This window comes from Vulpes vulpes, chromosome 12 (genome assembly GCF_048418805.1).
Source record: "Vulpes vulpes isolate BD-2025 chromosome 12, VulVul3, whole genome shotgun sequence".
NCBI lineage: Eukaryota > Metazoa > Chordata > Mammalia > Carnivora > Canidae > Vulpes > Vulpes vulpes.
In genome coordinates, this window is record NC_132791.1 from 130,349,368 (window position 1) to 130,355,004 (window position 5,637).

A 5,637-nucleotide genomic window follows, 5' to 3' on the forward strand; every position below is an offset into this window, starting at 1 on the left:
TTCTCCCTCTGCCTGTGTTTCTGCCTCTCTCTGTGTCTCTCATGAATAAATAAAATCTAAAAAAACAAACAAATATATGGGGGGATTTTATCAGCTGGCACAACTGGGAAATTCAGGTAGTGAGAGTCCCTTCAGCTCTGGCCGAATGTAAGCAATCAAGTGGTAGGGCTGGACACCTGAGGCCCTCTGCTCCGTTTCATTCTCAGACAATGGTTCTCAGGCTAGCAGGACAGCCGTTAGCTGCTCCAAGCACGCATGGTTCTCACAGCTCATACGCCAAAAACACAAGCCCCTCTCTCTACAGCTGTGCACACTGAACCCAGAGAAGGCTTCCCACGCCTACTCCTGGGGTCACCTGCCCACTCTTGAACTGGTGGTGTATGCGAACCCCTAGGGGGGAGGTGTCTGGGGAGCAGGACAGACGCAGTCCACAGAAGGAAAGTTTGCTAAGACCAAAAAGTCACACTCTTGCACTTAATAATCTGTCAGCACTGATGTGATGATTAACAGCAAAATCACATGTAAAGCACTTACTAAGTCGTGAAAGGCATCCAACACATAGCAGCTATTGTTCATAACAATGCCGTTAAGGGGAACAGAGTTCAAAGGAACTACAAGAATTATACATTCAATTTGAATTGTGTCCTTATTCAAATCCCCCCCAAAAACTCTTCTTTTTGAACGTTGAATTTCATGTGTCATATGCCATGATTTAGGAAACAGAAAACTGCAGCAGTCTCACCAACCAGCAAGGAAAACTCTGAATGTTGAGTTAGACCATTAGGCCTTCCAAGCACAGTCACAGAGATGTTCGATGTCATCATCCAACCAGCTCATCTGATTAGCACTCTGCTCTTGCTCATTTGGTGAACAGGATCAGACCCTGGAACAGAAAAGGACCCAAACCAGTGAAATCCAATGAAAGTCCATAGACTAGGTAATAGTGATATGCCAATAAATGGACCCTGGTTAGGTGAGATGTTAACCTTCCAGAAAACTGAGGACAGGATATTTGGGAGCTCTCTCTCTTCTATCTTTGGAATCTTTCTGTAAACATAATTTTTTTTGTAAACATAATTTTAAACTAAAAAGCTTTTTAAAGGCAACTATCAAAAGAACAAAATACTTGGAGGACCGGCAAAGTGGAGGACATAGAAAAAAACACAAGTCCCTGCTCTCAAGGACCTTGTAGTCCTATTAAGGAAATAATCTAGAAATAATTTATGAGCAATGTTTCATCCCGAGAGAAGCAGTGTTACACAGTGATTTCAAGGACCGACTGCTGTCCTTCCCACGTACTAGCTGTGCGATGCAGACTCTGCCCCTCAGTCACTTCATCTGTGAAAGGAGGTGATGATACCACTACCTGCCACAGGGCTGTTTGAACACTTAGCACAGAGCCAACTACATGGTCAACTTTATAAGGATGATTACTATTATGATGATATTATAAAGTACAAAAATATATAGCACTTGTTAAGGGAAGCAGGAAAGCCTAGAACAATCCATTTCAACAATATTGATGATTGGAACTTAAAAATAATTCAAAGACCAATTGTTGAGCTTTAATTACGTGTCAAGCTTGGTTGCTTTTTTTTTTTTTTTAAGATTTTATTTATTTATTTCACAGAGAGAGAAAGAGAGAGAGCCCAAGCAGGAAGGAGGATCAGAGGAGGGGGAGAAGCAGACTCTCTGCTGAGCAGGGAGTCCCACATGGGACTCCATCTCAGCATCCTGAGATCATGACCTGAGCTGAAGGCAGACAGTTCACAGGCTGAGCCCCCCAGGTGTCCTCATGCATGGTTTTAAATATGCCATGTGTATTATTTCATTCAATGCTCAAAATAACCCCATGAAGTACGTGCATCAGTCAGGATTCGGCTGAGAATGACAGGATTTGCCTCTGCAAGTTTTAGAAGAAAGGAAATACAGGGAATTAATTACCTGTTAACAAAAATCACAGAAAGCCCAGGCCTCCGAGAAGGACTCCCGGAACAATAGCATGAACTAACTGACTGTAGAAATCATTCATTCCACAGCCTGGAGACTAGGAAGTCGGCAAGCTGCTCTGTGCATCCCGGGTCCCAGGATGCCACCGTCAGATCTGCTGCCTCCCAAACCACTGTGCCTGCAGAGCCACAGGGGTAAATGTGAATCATGCTAACATTCACCAAAATAAAAAACAGATGAGAAGGAAACTGGTGAGAAAGTTCACAATTTCCATTTAGCTCCTATAGAACATCCAAACGGACATTTCTAGAAGGCAGCAGGAAATACGAATTTAAAGGAGACAGACTTAGACCAAATTTAGGCCAGGGAATGAGGCCAGTGTTTTACAAATATGTCCATTATCCTAATAGCAACTAAGTGATGAGATATAATCACCAAGAAAATGAGGTTTAGAGACGTTAGTACATGTCTGAGGTCGCATGGTTCATAGGAACCAGCCAGAATTCACAGTCAGGACACAAGCACTTCAGCACTGGACAAGCCTGGAACTGATTGTGGAACCAAGGTGAGTTCTCCATTTTGAGCAACGCAGTCCGCTATTCCACCCTGCTGCCACGCATTTATACTTTAGTATGTAAGAGGGTCCCATTGTGCCTCCCCATAAGATGTTTGAGGTCAGAGTACGTGTCTGTTTAATCCTTCGTCCCTAGGACTAAGCATATATGATGGATAAATTAGTGTTTCTGTTGCATGAATGAATAAATCTGGGGATATAGACATATATGTCCTTTTTTCAAAAGATTCTATATTTAATTCACCTCTATGCCCCACGTGGGGCTTAAACTCACAACCCCAAAATCAGGAGTCACACCCTCCACCCACAAAGCCAGCCAGGCACCCCCTAGATATATACTTCTTAATGGTGCTAAATCCACCCAGCTCAAAGATGAGATCAGGGGAAAAGCCTTCTCTCCTGAGTGGAGTCCTGTACATAAATGAGAGAGTTGCTATGATGAATTAAAAATATACCTACAAAGAAAGAGTTGTCAAACAATGCAGGAAGTATTGCTATCTGGTTTTAGGAAGACCCCCACTCCATTATCCCTTGTCCTCACCAATATTTACCTAGTCTGTGTGACTCTTTTTTTTTTTTTTAATAAAAATCATCTAAAGCTGTGGCCCCAGTTCAACGAAAGCAGGTGCATTCTGTTGGCAAAGTGATGGTGTAGACGGAATGGCGTGATGACACGGCAACTGTGCACTCCTGTAGTTCTAGGTGTGATCCTGCTTCCTCTCCAACTCATCACGTTGGTGTCAGATCCGCAAAATATTTCAACTGAGATACCATCCAAAATAAGGAAGCAAAATGGCAAAACACAAAGGAAATTTTTGAGAAGACTTAATGTCTTCAGACAGCAAGAAAAAAAGAAAGAAAAAATGACAGAACTTGCTGGCCAAGAGAAGGAAGATGAGTCTCTGCAGCCCACGTGGCTCACCTCCTGAAACCCGGAAGGGAAATAGCTTCCCCCTTTCCCACATCATGTTCAACAGAACCCTGTGTCTTGGAAATGCCTAAGTAATTAGAAATCCTTGGTCAAATAAGTTTGGGAAATTAAAAAATAATAATAAGTAAAATCATAGATTCAAAACACAGGTTTGCACATTGGAGGCTCTAGGAAATCCTGCAGCAAGGAAACCTGTGAGCCTGTTTTAATATATTCTTTCCCAAAGTTATGTTGCCACAGTGTGTTTCTACTTAGTATCTGTTCATGTCCTATATTTATGTTCTTGGGAAGTCCTGCTGGATAGGCTGGTCTGCGGGTGCAGACCTTGGAGGCTTGGCAAGTGTGTAACCAAATAATCAGGTATAAGACACATCAGAGACATCTCCCCAGCTATGGTGAGCTCCTTGGGCTGCTCCCTTAGACCCCTCAAGGGTGCCTGAGTGCAGAGGTTTGGGAAGCACAGGTATAAGCAATAAGCAGCTAGCTATAGAACTCTTTTTTAGGAGACAGAGGCCCAGAAACAAAGCAGGGACTAAGGGAAGGCTGGAGGGGCTGGGGGCGGGGCAGGAGGCAGGGCTGGGGACCTGGGAAAGGGATGGGGGCAGTGCAGGAAGCAGAAGACACAGCTGGTGAGGGTTTCTGTAAGAATGAGGACGAGGATGAGGATGCTGGCACTGGGTTTCACAGGCCCCTCGGCGGGGTGCTGGGCAGTGACCCTTCCCCTGCCACCCCTACCGTCCAGTCCTGCCTGAGCCAAGTCCAGCTGTGGAGTTCCTGGGAGGAGGTCAAGCACCCATCAGGGGAGGCAGGTGGGCTCCTCCACAAGGTGCAGACCTTGCAGGCTGTGGTCCCACCAGGACAGAGGAGGAGAAACACCCGCTCCCATGTGCTCCCTTTGGTGCTGGTGGAATAGGAAGCACACGGGAGCAGAGCGGAGGCTGTAGTCCCAGACGCCTCTGTGCTCCTTCCTCCTCTGTTTCCTAATTCTAGAACTTTCCGGGAGCTGATGCTGTGGCTTCAGGGAGTGGTGACCTCACGGAGAGTCAGCGCTCCTACAGCAGCTCACACTGACTTACAAGGGGCTTGGAGGCCACCTGCAGGGGCCGCTGGTCACTGGGCGGGGGCACAACCCGAGGGCCCGCCTCCTCTGCTGCGTCTCTGCCTTTCTGTGCTCTGCAGAGAAACCCGTCTTCTCCTGAACGTGAAATGTGTCTGTGCATTAAAAATTAATCTGTGTCTTGTCAAATGCTTTCTCTGCATCTAATGAGAGGATCATATGGTTCTTGGTTTTTCTCTTGCTGATATGATGAAACACACTGATTGTTTTATGAGTGTTGAACCAGCCTTGTGTCCAGGGGATAAATCCTACTTGGTCATGGTGAATAATTTTCTTAATGTACTGTTGGATCCTATTGGCTAGTATCTTGTTGAGAATTTTTGCATCCATGTTCATCAGGGATATTGGTCTGTAATTCTCCTTTTTGGTGGGGTCTTTGTCTGGTTTTGGAATTAAGGTGATGCTGGCCTCCTAGAACGAATTTGGAAGTACTCCATCTTTTTCTATCTTTCATAACAGCTTTAGTAGAATAGGTATGGTTTCTTCTTTAAACGTTTGATAGAATTCCCCTGGGAAGCCATCTGGCCCTGGACTCTTGTGTCTTGGGAGGTTTTTGATGACTGCTTCAATTTCCTCCCTGGTTATTGGCCTGTTCAGATTTTCTGTTTCTTCCTGTTCCAGTTTTGGTAGTTTGTGGCTTTCCAGGAATGCATCCATTTCTTCTAGATTGCCTAATTTATTGGCGTACAGCTGTTCATAATATGCTTTTAAAATCGTTTGTATTTCCTTGGTGTTGGTAGTGATCTCTCCTTTCTCATTCATGATTTTATTAATTTGAGTCTTCTCTCTCTTCTTTTTAATAAGGTTGGCTAATGGTTTATCTATCTTATTAATTCTTTCAAAGAACCAACTCCTGGTTTTGTTGATCTGTTCCACAGTTCTTCTGGTCTCGATTTCATTGAGTTCTGCTCGAATCTTAATTAACTCTCTTCTTCTGCTGGGTGTAGGATCTATCTGCTGTTTTTTCTCTAGTTCCTTTATGTGTGAGGTTAGCTTTTGTATTTGAGTTCTTTCCAGTTTTTGAATGGATGCTTGTATTGCGATGTATTTCCCCCTCAGGACTGC